This window comes from Arachis stenosperma, chromosome 1 (assembly GCF_014773155.1).
Source record: "Arachis stenosperma cultivar V10309 chromosome 1, arast.V10309.gnm1.PFL2, whole genome shotgun sequence".
Classification (NCBI taxonomy): domain Eukaryota; kingdom Viridiplantae; phylum Streptophyta; class Magnoliopsida; order Fabales; family Fabaceae; genus Arachis; species Arachis stenosperma.
In genome coordinates, this window is record NC_080377.1 from 47,025,818 (window position 1) to 47,044,574 (window position 18,757).

The following is an 18,757-nucleotide window of genomic DNA, read 5'->3' on the forward strand; positions in this document are numbered from 1 at the left end:
CCATAAGCTTGTCTTACTGACTTGTCTGCCAATTGTAATGAGAATAAGGCAGGCTGTACCTCAATGATCCCTAGCTTCTCCATTATAGAGAGTGGCATAAGATTTATGCTTGACCCTAGGTCACAGAGAGCTTTTTCAAAGGTCATGGTGCCTATGGTACAGGGTATTAAGAATTTCCCAGGATCTTGTTTCTTTTGAGGTAAAGTTTGCTGAAACCATGTATCAAGTTCACTAATAAGCAAGGGAGGTTCACCTTCTCAAGTCTCATTACCAAATAACTTGGCATTCAGCTTCATGATGGCTCCTAGATATTGAGCAACTTGCTCTCCAGTTACATCTTCATCCTCTTCAGAGGAAGAATATTCTTCAGAGCTCATGAATGGCAGAAGGAGATTTAATGGAATCTCTATGGTCTCTATATGAGCCTCAGATTCCTTTGGATCCTCAATAGGGAACTCCTTCCTACTTGAGAGACGTCCCATGAGATCTTCCTCATTGGGATTCGCATCCTCTCCCTCCTCCTTGCATTCGGCCATATTGATTATATCAATGGCCTTGCACTCTCTTTTTAGATTTTCTTCAGTATTGCTTGGGAGAGTACTAGGAAGGGTTTCAGTGATTTTCTTACTCAGCTGGCCCACTTGTGTCTCCAGATTTCTGATGGAGGACCTTGTTTCATTCATGAAACTTAAAGTGGCCTTAGATAGATCAGAGACTAAATTTGCTAAGTTAGAGGTATTCTGTTCATGATTCTCTGTCTATTGCTGAGAAGATGATGGATAAGGCTTGATATTGCTGAGCCTATTTCTTCCACCATTATTAAAGCCTTGTTGAGGCTTTTGTTGATCCTTCTATGAGAAATTCGGATGATTTCTCTATGATGAATTATAGGTGTTTTCATAAGGTTCACCCATGTAATTTACCTTTGCCATTGCAGGGTTTTCAGGATCATAAGCTTCTTCTTTAGAAGATGCCTCTTTAGTACTGTTGGATGCATTTTGTCATCCATTCAGACTTTGAGAAATCATGTTGACTTGCTGAGTCAACACTTTGTTCTGAGCCAATATGGCATTCAGAGCATCAATTTCAAGAACTCCCTTCCTCTGAGGCGTCCCATTATTCACGGAATTCCTCTCAGAAGTATACATGAATTGGTTATTTGCAACTATGTCAATAAGTTCCTGAGCTTCTGCAGACGTTTTCTTTAGGTGAATGGATCCACCTGTAGAGTGGTCCAATGACATCTTGGAAAACTCAGATAGACCATAATAGAATATATCTAATATGGTCCACTCTGAAAATATGTCAGAAGGACACTTTTTGGTCATCTACTTATATCTTTCCCAAGCTTCATAGAGGGATTCACCATCTTTTTGCTTGAAGGTCTGAACATCCACTCTAAGCTTGCTCAGCTTTTGAGGAGGAAAGAATTTATCCAAGAAGGCTGTGACCAGCTTATCCCAGGAGTCCAGGCTATCTTTAGGTTGTGAGTCCAACCATGTTCTAGCTCTGTCTCTTACAGCAAAAGGGAAAAACATGAGCCTGTAGACTTCAGGATCTACTCCATTCGTCTTAACAGTCTCACAAATCTGCAAGAACTTAGTTAAAAACTGGTAAGGATCTTCAGATGAAAGTCCATAAAACTTGCAGTTCTGTTGCATTAGAGCAACTAATTGAGGTTTTAGCTCAAAATTGTTTGCTCCAATGGCAGGAATTGAGATGCTTCTTCCATCAAACTTGGACGTGGGTTTAGTAAAATCACCAAGCATCCTCCTTGCATTATTGTTGTTGGGTTCGGCTGCCATCTCCTTCTCTTGTTCGAAAATTTCAGAAAGGTTGCCTCTGGATTGTTGTAATTTAGCTTCTCTTAGTTTCCTCTTCAGAGTCCTTTCAGGTTCAGGATCAGCTTCAACAAGAGTATTTTTTCCTTGTTCCTGCTCATATGAAAGAGAAGAGAACAAGAAAAGAAGAGGAATTCTCTATGTCACAGTAAAGAGGATCCTTATTATTAGTAGAAGAAGAAAAGAATAAAGAAAGGAGAATCCAAACACAAGGGTAAGGATAGAGGCAGTGATTGGAGATGAAAAGGGGTGAAGAGAAGTGTTAGTAAATGAATAAATAAATAGAAGAAGATGTGAGAGAGAATTCGAAAATTAATTTTGAAAAGGAGTTAATAATTTTCGAAAATTAAAGATGAGATAGAGTTAAAATTAAAATTTAAAACAATTAGTTAATTAAAAAGAATTATTTTGAAAAAAGAGGGAGGTATTTTCAAAAATTAGAGAGGGGAGAGTAGTTAGGTGGTTTTGAAAAAGATAAGAAACAAACAAAAAGTCAAATAATTAGTTGGAAGAGATATTAAAATCAAATTTGAAAAGATAAGAAGATAAGAAGTTAGATAAGATATTTTAAAATCAAATTTTTGAAAAAGATAAAATTTTGAAAAAGATATGATATAAAAGATAGGATAAGATAGATTTAATTTTTAAAGTTAAAATTAATTACTTAACTAACAAGAAACTAAAAGATAAGATTCTAGAATTTAAAGATTGAACCTTTCTTAACAAGAAATTAACAACTTCAAATTTTTGAACCAATCACATTAATTGTTAGCATAATTTTCGAAAATAAAGATAAAATTAAGAAAAAGATTTTTGAAAAACATTTTTAAAAAGAAAATTTCAAAAAATTAATAAGAAAAATGAAAAAGATTTGATTTTTGAAAAAGTTTTGAGAAGATAAGATTTTTAAAATTGAAAATTTGACTTGACTTGTAAGAAACAACTAATTTTAAAAATTTTTGACTAAGTCAACTCAAATTTTCGAAAATTAAGAGAAAATTAAGGAAAATATATTTTTTATTTTTTGAATTTTTAATTATGAGAGAGAAAAACACAAATATGACTCACAACATGAAAATTATGAATCAAAACACATTATGCATGCAAGAATACTATGAATGTCAAGATGAACACCAAGAACACTTTGAATATCATGATGAACATCAAGAACATATTTTTGAAAAAAATTTTATGCAAAGGAAACATGCAAGACACCAAACTTAAAATTCTTTAATGCTTGGACTCTAACAAACAAAAAATGCATATGAAAAACAACAAAAGATACAAAATAAGAAAACATCAAGATCAAACAAGAAGACTTACCAAGAACAACTTGAAGATCATGAAGAACACTATGAATGCATGAATTTTCGAAAAATGCAAGAATTTTTAAATCATGCAATTGACACCAAACTTAAAACATGACACAAGACTCAAACAAGAAACACAAAATATTTTTGGTTTTTATGATTTTATAATTTTTTTTCTTCGAAAATTATTCTTTTGAAAAATTAAAATAAAGAAAAATTTTTGAAAAAATTTTGAAAACTTTTTTTTGAAAAGAAAATTACCTAATCTGAGCAACAAGATGAACTGTTAGTTGTTCAAACTCGAACAATCCCCGGCAACGGCGCCAAAAACTTGGTGGACGAAATTCTGATCATCAACAATGGCTCCAAAGACTTGGTGCTCTTAAACATAAATCACACTTTGTCACAACTCCGCACAACTAACCAGCAAGTGTACTGGGTCGTCCAAGTAATACCTTACGTGAGTAAGGGTCGATCCCACAGAGATTGTTGGTATGAAGCAAGCTATGGTCATCTTGTAAATCCCAGTCAGGCGGATTCAACTATATTAAGAGATTATTGGGTTTTTGAATAATAATAATAAATTTAAACAAAAAGTAAAGATAGAGTTACTCATGTAATTCAATGATGGGAATTTCAGATAAGTGTATGGAGGTGTTGTGTTCCTTCCGAATCTCTGCTTTCCTACTGCTTTTGTCCAATCTTTGTCACTCCTTTCTATGGCAAGCTGTATGTAAGGCATCACCATTATCAATGGCTACATCCCATCCTCTCAGTGAAAATGATCCAAATGCTCTGTCACAGCACGGCTAATCATCTGTCGGTTCTCGATCATACTGGAATAGAATCCCTTGATTCTTTTGCGTTTGTCATCACGCCCAGCAATCGCGAGTTTGAAGCTCGTCACAGTCATTCAATCCTGGAATCCTACTCGGAATACCACAGACAAGGTTAGACTTTCCGGATTCCCATAAATGACGCCATCAATTCTAGCTTATACCACGAAGATTCTGATTAAGGAATCCAAGAGATATGCGCTCGATCTAAGGTAGAATAGAAGTGGTTGTCAGTCACGCGTTCATAGGTGAGAATAATGATGAGTGTCATAGATCATCACATTCATCATGTTGAAGTGCAACGAATATCTTAGAATAAGAATAAGTCGAATTGAATAGAAAATAGTAGTAATTGCATTAAAACTCGAGGTACAGCAGAGCTTCACACCCTTAATCTATGGTGTGTAGATACTCCACCGTTGAAAATACATAAGTGATGAAGGTCCAGGCATGGCCGAATGGCCAGCCCCCATGAAAGACCGAATGGTCAAAAGAACTAGATAGTCCAAGACATCTAATAAACTAGTAAAAAGTTCTATTTATACTAAACTAGCTACTAGGGTTTACAAAAGTAAGTAATTGATGCATAAATTCACTTCCGGGGCCCACTTGGTATGTGCTTGGGCTGAACTTGATCTATCCACGAGCTGAGACTTCTCTTGGAGTTGAACGCCAAGTTGTAACGTGTTTTGGGCGTTCAACTCTGGTTCGTGACATGTTTCTGGCGTTTGACTCTAGAATGCAGCATGGAACTGGCATTGAGAGCCAGTTTACGTCATCTAATTACGAATAAAGTATGGACTATTATATATTGCTGGAAAGCTCTAGATGTCTATTTTCCAACGCCGTTGAGAGCGCGCCATTTGGAGTTCTGTAGCTCCAGAAAATCCATTTTGAGTGCAGGGAGGTCAGATTCCAACAGCATCAGCAGTCCTTTGTCAGCCTCCTATCAGAGTTTTGCTCAGGTCCCTCAATTTCAGCCAGAAAATACCTGAAATCACAGAAAAATACAAAAACTCATAGTAAAATCCAGAAATGTGAATTTAGCATAAAAACTAATGAAAACATCCCTAAAAGTAACTAGATCATACTAAAAACTACCTAAAAACAATGCCAAAAAGCGTATAAATTATCCGCTCATCACCGCTCGTAGTCGTTGTCGCCGTCGTTCTGCAGGTAGGTCATCCTTCGATCTTCAATGTGTTAATTTATGTTACGAATTCATGGCCAACCCTAATTTAGTACTTTCTAATTCTGAAATATGTTAATATATGCATTGATTTGGAATATAAATTATGATTACTGTAGTTGATTTTCAGGAAATTAAATTCCCTATGTTTAGCACTATAAATTCAGAAAAATTTTAGTCTAAGACTTTGGATCTCTCTGTTTTTCATTCCTCAATTCTTTCAAGGGCTTCGATTCGCTTTTTCGGGGGAGATTTTCTAGGGTTTCTTAGTCTGAAACAATTGGAAGATGTGGCTTAAGATTATGTTATTTATGTTCTTCATTGATGAGAGGTATGGTTTAAATTTTAGCTTGTCTTTTATTCTAAATCTTGAAAATTGCCAGTGTTCTTGTTCTGTTAATTGATTTTTAAATGAGAGGTATGGTTTAAAATAATTGTTGCTTCACAGTTTTCACTAGTTTTGTGCCCTTGCATAGTTTTTGAATTGTAAACCAAGGTAAACTCTTGCTTTGAGCAACCCTGGGGGATTTTATGCTTGCTACTTTCTTAGAAGCATCATTTTTAAGCTCTCAATTATTTCTTTCTAAATTTTTTAAAACTGGAAGACTGTTGAATTTGATTAACTTGTTTTGACTGAAAGAAAAAATTTGGAGTTTCATGTTTAAATAGGCCAAATATATCAGATAGTTAAATTTGTTAGTTGCTTATTCAAGTATTCTATGACCTTCATGTGGCTCCTATAGTCCCTGCTTATACTTTTGATAGTTGTTTTGTATCCAGCTGATGGCAGAGCAGAACCTGGTAAAGGTGTGAAGCAGTCTTCAGGGAAGAAAGATGGACCTCCTGTAACATCTTTGACATCTACTGCCAAAAAATCAGGTGGTCGTCCTTTGGAGAAAGAGAGGACAAAAGATGTTCCTCCTCCACGAATGCAATTTGATGACAAAAGTAGAGTTGAAAAGGCCAAAAGGCATCTATTAGTCAATCAAACTAAAGTTGTAAACAGAGTTAAAAACCCATAGAATCATTTTTTGTCAAGGTACTAACATGTAAAATCGCTCCTAAATTGGAAAACTTCAAGGATAGAGATATAGTCAGTGGCTCAGTTTCTGCAGCAAAATCAGCAAAGTCAACTGAGGCTTCTCCAAGAAATCCAGATTTTGAAGATCCTTGCAGGGGAGGTTAAAGGTTAGACCCTCTATTCGACGTCCTAGTCCGATAGACTATATAGTATGCAATTACAAGTCTACAGCTTACAGTTGAAACGACGAAATGATAGATTTTTTCTTGTAGTTTTCCTGATTTTGTGTCTCTAACAAATTTAACTGTTTCAAAAATTGGTTTATCCCATAAACAGGATCTACCCTGGATAGCAACTTTCTCTAATTTAATTGTTGGCTTCCCAGCACCATCTGGAACCAAAGCTATCATCAGTGCCACATTTTTTATCTTTGGCACCTGATAGAAAGGAGAAGAGAACAAGGTAAGATACTGTATACAGAATCTGTTCATAGCCACGACATGCCTAGACAGCCCAGTGTATGTTAGCTTTCATACTCCTTAACCATCTATAGGATCCACTGTATCTTTCAAACTTCCTGGTAAATATATTTTGAGTAAAAGCTGGGACAAACCCCATTTTTGGATTTTGTATAAGATAAGATGGCATAAAAACTTTGTATGCCTTAGTGAATGTTACCTGAGTCGCCTAAAATTGCAGTTTCAATACAGCTTTTATTTTGTTCTTCTTGCTGCATTCCCTGAACATGATTTTCTGAATGATTGATAAAATATTGCAGTTTGATTTTATGGAAAACTGATAGTGTTTAATTCCTAGGAGTCCCAGTGACACGTCATTGGTGAGTTGGCCAGTTGTTGTGTTGATTTGAAACTTGAAAGTACGTTTCTGATAGATTCAGTTACCAACTGGAATGAAATGTCGGTATGCTCTTGTTAAATCCCTTCCTTCTGATTTATTGGCTTAGTTACTAGTACTAGATGCTATACTGAACTTGTATCGTTACTTCGTTAGCAAACTTAATAGAAGTTTAATTTGATACTAAAAGCTTTTTCAGAAGACTAAAGGGACTGAGGAAATAAATAAAGGAACGTTTTTGAAATGTATGGTTCATTTTTCTGGTTTTAGCTTTTGTTTTTTACTTTAAAGAAAATGGAAGGGGTCATATGAGGGAGCGAGACAAAATAAAATCACAAGATTGACCCATACAACTTTATTTTCTTAGGCGTATCTTTTCAAATGCAAAAACATACTGAATTGTATCTCTGTTGATGTAAGTTCAATTATTTTTCCATTGAAATAGATAGACCCAAATATTTAATAGTAAGTAAATACTTAAAATAAGAAACATATATAGAATATTTAATATTCTTAACAAACATGCAGAACAAAATGTCAAAACTAAAAGGGAAATAGATCTATTTTATATCTTAATAGCGGAAAATTAATAAATTTGCACTAATCTATATCTTAGAAAGGGAAAATTAATAAATTTGGCTGCACCCATGACTTTGGCTTTGTCTTGCAATACGTGTTTATTTTCAGATATCAGAGCATGTGAAGATGCTATTGCTTATTTAGATGCTGGTTCTACAGAGAGTTTCCAGTTTATAGGGGCATATCCTATACTTCTTGATCTTGGAGCACAAGCTATCTGTAGTTTGGAAAGTATGTCAGTACTTGATGCGGTATGTAGTAGTTTCATATTTGATCAACATTGTCTTTACTCTGTGTACTTACAGTAGGATGTTTCACATTTGATTAATCATTTGGTTGGCAACACCCGCAATGACCAATTAATCCAATTCAGAGCCTAGTTAGAATTAAGGCTCTTCAATCTCTAAGGAGTGTGTTTAGTGAGAATCAAACCTAGACCTAATCTTTTTTTTAAATAAAGAAGAGTATATATCTATAAAAAATAAAATAAAATTGAAGATTTACTGGCTGATGGCCAATCTTATAGTTCATTATTTCCATATCTAAATTTGTTACAGACTTTAAGTAATAATTAATTGAGGGAAGATATATGGTTTTAATCAAATACAAGCAAGTCACTAACATTTGTAACTGACTACTAATGATCAGTGTATGCTAGGTTTAGAATTTTGTTTTTAGTTTTCAATATTGAGAATTGAAATTATCAAATAAATTCCAAGCAGAGATACCAATTCCAAGTTTTGGTGCTATATGAATTCTGGTGTCTTGTTGGCTTGATCATGATGTGTATTAATATACGTTTCTCAATTTCATCCACTAGCTCAGATTAATGCGTGAGCAAAAAATATTTGTACCTTGTATAATTGTAGCAACTCCTCATCAATTATAATAAACTTTAATTTATGGTTCGTTGTATAAATGGCTGATTGGAACTCACATTCTAATCCTGCGGGGAAATTTGTGATTATTACATAAGTGATGCACATCGGTTTATTTTACGTTGCATGAGTGCACATCAAGTTGTTTGTCACTGCGTTATATTGAATATTTCCCCTTTTGATATGGCAGAATCATGCTCTGTAGCTGGCTCTGGATTTGTGAATGTTGTCTTATCAAGGAATTGGATAGCATAAGTGACTGCATTTTCGACCTTCTAGTTCTAAAAGTATCTATAAGTAAGTAGCCTTTTATACTGTTATCTCCCCCATTGATAACTTAGATTTAGATGGGATATAACAAGTGTATCTTTTGACATTTGAATTACTAATTTATTGCACTGATTAACATCTGAATTACTGATTTATTGCACTGAGAAAATAGTTTGTTTAATTTATAACACCATATGAAACGGTCGCTTCTGTATATGGCTATTAGTAGTAGTTTTTCTATAGTAGTACATTGTACAGCTGGTGAACCTTAAAATTTCAAGTGGATAAGAGAAGAAATTATATGTATGTTCAAATGATTCTTGTGCAGGGTCAAGATTATTTTAGAGGGAGTCAAGTATAGGAGAAGGGAGCAGTGATGGACATCACAAAGTGAAAAGACCAACATTTTGTGATGGTGAAATTAAGGACCATGTGTTTTGGCTGAAGCTCCTTCAAGTTTAGAAAGAAGTTTAGAATCATTGGTCAGCATTGAATATTTGTTCTCTTGTATGATTGGTAAACTATTTGTATTACTTTTTCTTTTCTTTTTTATATTTATATGGAATGTTTAGAGTTTAAGTGCTATAAGTATTTTTTTTCTTTTATCATTTTATTTGAATCATAAAACAACCTTGTACAATGATTATTGATTAATGAAAGAGGCTATAAAAATTTCATTTTGTGAATTTGTGAATTTAATGAAATATTTCATGTTGTAATAATTAATTTTAGTATATTTATATTGTGTATAATATAAAATATTAAATAGTATAATATAACTAAAAAATGTTACTAAAGATCTTTTGTAATATTTTTTAAGTGTTACAAAAAATATCTATGGTAACATTTTTTGAAGTATTACAAAAAATATCTTTGGTAACATTTTTTGAAGTGTTACATAAAATATTTATTGTAACATTTTTTAAGTGTTACAAAAAATATCTATAGTAACATTTTTCTAAGTATTACAAAATATATCTATTGTAACATTTCTTTAAGTGTTACTAAGAAAGGTCTATTGTAACATTTTTACCAAATGTTATTAAATTTTTAGAAAAATGTTAGTAAAACTCTTTAGTAACATAGGGTATATTTAACATTTGTTAAAATGTTACTAATATATATAGGTAACATTTTAATATGATTTGGTAACATTTTTTAAATGTTAGTAAAAGTCAATTATATAGTAGTGCGCTGGTTACCGGTGAATTGTGTTTGTTTGTAAATATAAGATGCTAAGATGTGAACAAAAAATATAAAATTATATTTAATAAATTAGATATAGATACCGACGTCAGCATCTATTCTGCTGTCTCAGTAGGAGGATCATGATTACCGGGATCTGTAGGGATTAAGGTTTTATTTTTCTATTTGTCTATTTCATTGTACTCTACTTTTGTGATATTTTATTGTATTCATACTATTTATTTTTAATAAAATAATTTATTGATTTCTACTAATTTTAAATTTTTGCTAACAATTTTGTTAGCAAGAGTTTTAATTTGACTACTAATTGTGACTTAATTAACTGTACCAAAAAAAAAATATTGCCGTTGGATTTATCGTCGGATTAATCCGATGGTAACTTGGAACCTAAACACGTGAAATGGCGCCAAAGTTACCGTCGGATTAATCCGACGGTAATCATCAACTCAGTCTCAACAAATCCATTGAAAAAATCGATAGAAAATCTACCGGTAATTAGTGTCGAACGGAAAAAAAAATCCATGGGTAAGCAGTTTTTCGGCGACATTTATACCGTCAACTCCAAAACGACGGTAACTTTATTACCAGCGGATTTATTAGATGAATCTAATAGTAAATTCAATGGTACTCAATTTTTTTTTTGTAGAGGCAAATTCTGAGTCCATACAAGTTCAGATTGCACAACTGCCAAAGCGTGAAACTCTACCTCTGTACTGGACCTACTAATAGCTTGTTGTTTATTGCATTTCTAGGCAATTAGATTCCTTCTAAGGCACACACAGTAGCTTGTCATCAATCTTCTATCATCAACATACATCAGCACCCCAATCTGCTTCTACAAAAGAGAGTTGACAAAAATCAGTGCTTTTAGTAAACAACAATCTTTGATTCAAGTACCTTTTATGTGGCGCAGGATTCTTTTCATATCTTTCCAATGATTTAATTGTGCATGTACTGACATACTTTGCTCACAGCAAATGTAATGTCTAGTCTTGTTAAGGTTAAATATTGCAATGTTCCAACAATAGGTCTGTACTTCTTAGGATCATCAAAAGGGTCAGAGTCATCTTTACTTAATTTGATTGATGAAATCATAGAAGTAGGGACTGTGTTAGCAGTTACCATGTTAGTTATAGTTGATAAGTCAGTAGCATACTTCTGTGGTATCAATAGAATCTGATTATCATCTGTATGCATTGCTTCCAGTCCTAGAAAATAATTAAACTTGTTTAAATCTTTTAAAGGAAAAATTAAATTCAGTTGCATGATACTATTTTGTAATTCTTGAGGATTATCTCCAATTATCAAAAGGTCATCTACATATGCAAGAAGATATGTAATAGAAGAATTAGTGTGTCGAATGAAGAGTAAAAGATCAGATTTTGTACTAAAAAAAGCCAAAATCTCTTAATGTTTTAAAGAGGGTTACAAACCAAGCGCTTGGTGCTTGTTTTAAACTATAGATAGCCTTCTTCAGACAGCACACTAAGTGAGGATTAGATGTTGTAAATCCCTATAGTTGCTCCATATATACTATTTTAGAGAGTCACCATTTAAAAACGCATTATCAAAATCAATCTGTCTTAGAATCCAACCTCTTGTTAAAACAATTGAGATCACAATTCTAATCATTTGTGGTTTAAGCACAGGACTAAAAGTTTGATCAAAACCAAGCCCTTTTCGTTGATGAAATTCCTTGGCTACTAGTCTAGCTTTATATCCTATAATTTGGCCTTGAGAATTCTTTTTCAAAACAAAAATCCCTTTAAAACCAACAACAACAGAATTAGAAGTAGGGATAGTCCATGTTTTGCATTTCTGCAAAGCATTAAATTCATACTCCATAGCCTTCCTCCAATGAGTTAAGGTTGAAGCCTGTTTGACTATTTTTGGTACATGACAGAAAAAATCAGGATCAGTAATTTTATCATAAAGAGAAACATTATAAGCCATATGGGGATGAGCTTTTGTTTTAGACCTGGTTTGCATAGTATGAGTATTCTGAGAGGAAGGAGGAAGAAGTCCTAAGAGTAATTGAATTTCTATACCACTAATTGGTACTTGACTAGAAGCTAAGGGAGAACACCAGTAAAGGCTACAGGAGAGATTGGGGAGGTAGGAGAGAGATTGTTAGGGGGGAGGCAGGAAAGGGATTGTTAGGGGGGTGTTCTGCTTATCAGGAGTTGAGATTGTGACTGATTGAATTGAGGGTGATGATACAATGATGGGTGGTGTGAGAGAAAGATGGAACAGCAATAACTTGAGGTTCTGAGTATAGACTAGGACTGGATGGTATTAAAGACTCCTTTTGAACAAAAAAATGAGTGGACTAATTAAATCTAAGTTCATCAAAGATAACATTCCTGGAGAAATACAACTTACCATCTGGAGACAGGCACTTATAGCGTTTATGGCAATTATCATAACCAAGAAAAAGACAAATATGAGACTTAAAATCAAATTTCTATTTATTATATAGTTTAAAATAAGGATAACAAGCACAGCCAAACACTTTGAAGAAACTATAATCCGGTTGTTTGTTATACCTTTTTTTCAAAGGGTGATAAAGAGCGAAGAACACGTGTAGGTAGTCTATTGATCAAATAAACTGATGCTTGAAAAGCATCATCCCAAAACTGAAGAGTTAAGTCTACAGTAACTAATAATGAAAGACCTACTTCTGTTAAATGTATATGTTTTCTCTCAACAATCCCTTGATGTTGATGTGTGTAAGGACATACTAGTCTATGTGCAATTCCATTGTCATTCAAAAAATTTCTAAAGGCGTTTGAACAAAATTCTAAGCTATCATCAGTTTGTATAGATTTAAAAGCATGACCAGTTTGTTTTTCACAAATAATTTTATATTGTTGGAAGACACTTAAAGCTCCAGCCTTATTTCTAAGAAGAGAAATAGAAGTTAATCTGGTATAAGCATCAACAAAACTAATATATTAATATCTGAATCCATTTCGAGAGACAATGAAAGTTGGTCCTCAAATGTTAGCATAAACCAACTCTAGAGGGTGATTGTAAATAGTGACAAAATTCTTAAATGGTAGTTGATATAATTTGGACATAGAATATAATTCACACACATTAAATTGATCTGATGCTACAAAATAGGAAATTTGAGATTTATTAAGAGCATTCAATACAGTTTGCATAAAAGGATGTCCCAATCATTTATTCCACATTGTTACTGAATTCAATGGTTTATCAACAGCTACCATTGCAGTTTTTGATGTTACAATTGAGGTGGGTGAATTGTTTAGGAACATACAAAGATGAAAAAACATAAATTCTGTTTCTAGTAACTCCTTGTAGAAGATGTGTCTTGGTAACCGGATCACAGACAGAATAATTATGAGGCCAGAATTAAAAGAAAACCGAATTGTCAGCTTCAAATTTGGATACACTTAAAATTTTTTTGTATAATTTGTGGAACAAGCAACAAATTATTCAATTTGAAGGAAAGATCAATATTAGAGTCAATTAAGATAGATGAACCAGAGTTAGTTGTAGCAATACCTTCACCATTATGCCTATGCAGAGATGATTAGAGCCGTTTGAATCTCTGCAGCTTGAATGAGATTAGTTGGTTCAGCTAGCACCAGAATTAGGATATATATCAAGCTGATTGTGGGGTTGTTGGGGTTGCAAGAAATGCTCAAGGTTGATGAAATGAGGATAGAGGAGCTGATGGTTGAAAGGATTGTATGGAGGTAGTAGCATTAGGGGACTCATCATATTGCTTATCAAATCTGTAACAATTTTTTTTGTTACAAATACTTTTTTTTATAATACGTATGCACATATTTTTGTTCCGTTGGACTTTATACTAACTTAGTTGGACTTAGTTACAAAAACACCTATACATACAACATCACTCAATTCTAATATTGATCACATTTTTTTATATATTCTTTTTTCCAATTGTACAATATAATCACTAAAAAATAAAAATAAGTTTGTATAAAAACACATATTAAAATACAAGATGATTTTATATTCGTAAATACAATTAAATTTTATAGATGAGATAATAAAATTTTATAAATAATTTAATTAAACTTGATCTAATGCTTAAAACAAAATTTCATGAATAATATAATTAATTAAATTTATCTTCTGTTTTTTCTTTTTTGTGCGTATAAACATAGTGATGGAGGTTTTTTTATTTTCAGTGAAGATCATAACCCCCAAATTTTTTATAAATAATTAGCAATTTTATTATATAAAAAAATAAATTTAGTTTTTTTAGTGAAATAAATTAGACAATTTTCAATCTTAAGCATTACTAAATAAATTTAGTTTAATTGGATTAAATCTTATCCTTCTGCATTAGGCTTATTATGTTCAACTCTACTTTCTGCATTTGTTCAACAATTTTTGTTTCAAACATTAACCTCTTGACTTTAGATTGGAATGGATATTCACAAATTAAAAATCTTGTTAGTGTATTCATATAAATTAAAATCTCATTTTAAAAACCAACTTGAGTTGATATAGTAGTTAGATTATTAATCTGTTTAAATAAGTGTTAGGAGTTTAAATCTTATCTTGTGTATGTAGCAATTCATTAACTAGTGACAAACTCTTAAATGGAATTCAGATCCACGACGGATGGATCCTTGACCTAGTAAGCTAGAATATACCGTAAAAAATAAAAAATAAATAAATAAATCTCCGTTGCAATTAGCTGCAATATAATATTTACAAAGTAGTTACATTTCTGATTGATTATACCTAATATATATAAATCACTATAGGACGTAGAGTCTTATAAATTTACACAAAATATTTTATAGTAGAGCGCTTTATGTAAAGATTTTAGTAGGTCGAAACTGCTTAATTGTGATGCGATATATTATATATTCGTTTGAGTCGTTTTCAAGGCCATGGATTCCTTACTCCTACTTTTATGTAGGAGTACGATTAACCATCATCAAAATAATTACAAAATATATCCCTTTTTTGAAAAAATTATTAATTAGATTTTGATCCCTCGAATTTTTGGTTTTTTTAACTTTTTTTCCTTTTCTTTTTGATTTAAGGTTCAGAGAACCCTAGCAGACTAGAAGTTCTGGACCCTGTACCTTACAGCTTGCGAAAGAGCTGTTCGTTACTATAAATGCATCTGATCTGAGCAGCGGATCATGATGTCGGGGAGTTGTTCACAGGGGTAGAAGTTGGGAAATGCTAGGGTTTTTCTTCCAAATTCAATCACTGCCATTCTCTCATCCTCTTCCTCTTCTCGATCGCTTATCCTTGCCACCGCAACATGCCTCAGACGACGCAAGGACTAATCTACCGCTGCTGCGTAACTTGCTTCCGCTGCTGCTGCGCAAAATGTCATTTTTGCTCCTGCAAGCTTCTCCTCTTTCCTCGAGCTTTTGCTCTGGTAGCTTCTCCTTATCTATTAACGTGCCTTCGCCTCCTCGATCTGTTTCTCAATTTGTGTTCTAACTTCTCACTTTTAGATCTGTAACTAAATTCACATCCTCTTGTTCCAATTACTTCAATGATTGTTATATGCTAATTATTCTAATTACATTGTCCCTCAATAATGTTTTTGGTTTCGATTTTGTATTCACTCTTAATTATTTTTTTCTAGCATTTCATCTTTCATGAGGCTTTGATAATTGACTCGATGCTCTTTATTACTTATTTCTTCCTAGTAATTTTATAGAAGTTCTATTTCGGTTCATTTCTTGTGATGTGCTGTTATCAAATTACCGAATTTAGGGGTTTCCTCTTCTTGATTTTGGTTTTGGTTCCATCGAATTCTAATTTTGGTCCACTCCCTGCGATTATTAATTTTGTGATTGTGCCACTACTTGATTGTTAATTTTGGTTTTGGTTTCATGGAATTTTAATTTTCTTACTGATGCAGAGGTACATAAAGCAGAACAATAACGTTGCCCTCTATGCACCAGAGATGGGTATCAATTTCTTTCTCTTCTCTACTTTCTTCGTGCACATTATTACCTCATTACTTCTTTTTCCATTAGGTTCCATCAAGAAAATAATCGTTGTTTTAATATAACCGATATGGTACCATTACTTTATTAATTGTGTCAAAAGCAATTAAGAATTAAGATACAGGAGTTTTAGATATAATTGAGATGTCAGCTAGAAAGTTCGAAGAGCAGCAGCCAAATGCCTAGCAGCATTGATTCTTTCTTGCCCAGAAATTCTTTCAAAGCTATATGATTAGGCTTGTCCCAAATTGATCGACAGATTTAAAGAGAGGGAAGAAAATGTCAAGAGGGATGTATTTAATACTTTCATTGAGCTCTTAGGTCAAACTGAAAATGTAACTAAAGGGCAGATTGATGCAAATGAAACAAGTCCTAGATGGTTGTTGAAGCAAGAAGTTTTAAAGATTGTCAAATCTATAAATAGGCAGTTGCGTGAGAAATCTATCAAGACAAAGGTTGATACATTTTCTGTTCTGAAAGAACTGGTAGTTGTCTTGCTAGACTGTCTTGCAGACCACATTGGGTCACTCATTCCAGGAATAAAAAAAGCATTAAATGAAAAATCATCTACTTCAAATTTGAAGATTGAAGCTCTCGTATTTACTAGATTGGTATTATCTTCACACTCTCCTGATGTTTTTCACCCATATATTAAGGCTCTTTCTGCTATTGTTCTATCAGCTGTTGGTGAGCGATAGTATAAGGTCACTGCTGAGGCCTTGAGGGTATGCAGAGAACTCGTACGTGTTGTCCGCCCAAGCATTGAGGGATCTGGATTTGATTTCAGACCGTACGCCCATCCCATTTATAATGGCATTATGTCGCGCTTAATAAACCAAGTTCAGGATCAGAAGGTTAAGGAGTATGCCATCTACTACATTGGCAACATTGTGTCAACATTTGGTGATCATCTAAATGAAGAACTACCAGCATGCCTTCTGTACTTGTTGATTGAATGGAAAATGAGATAACTCGTCTTATAGTTCTCAAGGCATTTGCTGTCATTGTTGCTTCTCCACTTCGGGTGGATCTGTCGTGTTCTGGAGCATGTAATAGCAAAGTTGACTGCATTTCTACGGAAAGCTAATTGAGCACTAAGGCAGGCAACCTTAGGAACCTTAAATTCACTTATAGTTGCATATGGTGATAAGATTGGTTCTTTTTCATATGAAGTTATTATTGTAGAACTCTCGGGACTAATTAGTGATTCTGATTTACATATGACAGCTCTTGCCCTTGAACTCTGCTGCACGTTAATGAGTGACAAGAGGTCCAGTCCTAGTATTGGTTTGGCTGTCAGAAACAAAGTTCTTCCTCAAGCTCTGACATTAATTAAAAGCTCCTTGCTGCAGGGGCAAGCCCTTTTGGCTTTACAGAATTTTTTTGTTACTTTAGTCTATTCTACAAACACTAGCTTTGATTCTCTGCTGGAGTCACTACTTGCCAGCGCCAAGCCTTCACCACAGTCAGGTGGCATTGCCAAACAAGTGTTGCATTCAATAGCTCAATGTGTGGTTGTTCTATGCCTTGCTGCTGGGGATCAGAAGTGTTCGTCCACAGTGAAAATACTGACAGACATTCTCAAGGATGACAGCAGTTCTAACTCTGCTAAGCAGCACCTTGCCCTTCTATGTTTAGGAGAGATTGGTAGGAGGATGGATCTTACTGCACATGCTCATATAGAAAATATTGTCATTGAATCCTTCCAATCTCCTTTTGTTTGAACTTTGCTCTTGTTCATTTTTTGGATTAAGATAGATAAATTATATCTTATAAATTCAGGATATGTTTGAACTTTGCTCTTGTTCATTTTTTGGATTAAGTTATATTGTATCTATTATACTGAGCAATAATTAGTTACGGGAATATATAGCTTATGAATAATTATATTAACTGATAAAGTAAAAGAAATTAGTAATATAGAATTGTAATATAAAGAAAAAGGATAAATTAGTGTATAAACCAATGAAACATAGCTTAGTAATTTGTCTTTCAAAAAAATTATTAAAAATATCTAAAAAGATAATTCCTCATTCCCAAATGTCTTCATGCTCTGCTTCCACCTTGCTCTGATATTGCCAAGCATTTTTTTGGATTACGAGACACAAATCATTGTACTTCTCTAAAACCATATCCATGGCAAGTCTCATTCATGTGGAGTTGTTAATCTGCTTAGAGCACCACAATATAATTCTAATTAGAAGTGTGTTGAAAAAATTATGTTAAAAATACTTTGTTATAAATATGACTTGAATATTGAAGTTATCTTGTAAAGTACATTTTCTCATCCAACTGGTCACCCAAACTCCGCTATCATTCCTAAGATATAAAGCATTCAACAAATAGTTATTATATACATATAAGATATAAACTATTGAACAAGTTACGATATTTAAAAATAAATAAATATTAGACTTACGATCTATTTTTTTGAGTGGGTAGGCCAAAAGGTGTGATAGGCCAAAAAGTGGAGCAATCTACAACTTTAGACTTATGATCATCAAAAATATGATCATCTAACATCACTTCTAAATAAGTTTCTTGTACAAGAGTGAATTGTAAATGAATTAAATTGACTAAGAGTACTAGTTACAACAAACGGTTATTTAAATTGTTAAATTGTTAAACAATTCTAAATGATTGAGTACAGATTTAGAACAAATAATTACTACTTTAATTGCATTCCTTTTGTGTTGTTAATATTTTCCGACACAAGGCAGTAAATCCAATAAGATTAGGCGACGCTCATAAAGTCAACAATAACCAAATACCAATGTAGCTCCTCACA

General features: G+C 33.2%; 1 non-coding gene and 1 pseudogene across 1 annotated transcript; both read left to right on the forward strand.

Annotated features, from left to right (window-relative positions):
• The first annotated feature begins 1,302 nt into the window (after positions 1 to 1,302).
• LOC130954080 (small nucleolar RNA R71) lies at positions 1,303 to 1,406 on the forward strand. Its single transcript, XR_009076174.1, has one exon. It is a non-coding gene; the product is annotated as a small nucleolar RNA R71 (small nucleolar RNA).
• Positions 1,407 to 5,587: 4,181 nt separating this feature from the next.
• LOC130979330 (cullin-associated NEDD8-dissociated protein 1-like) lies at positions 5,588 to 17,693 on the forward strand (annotated as a pseudogene).
• Positions 17,694 to 18,757: the final 1,064 nt, after the last annotated feature.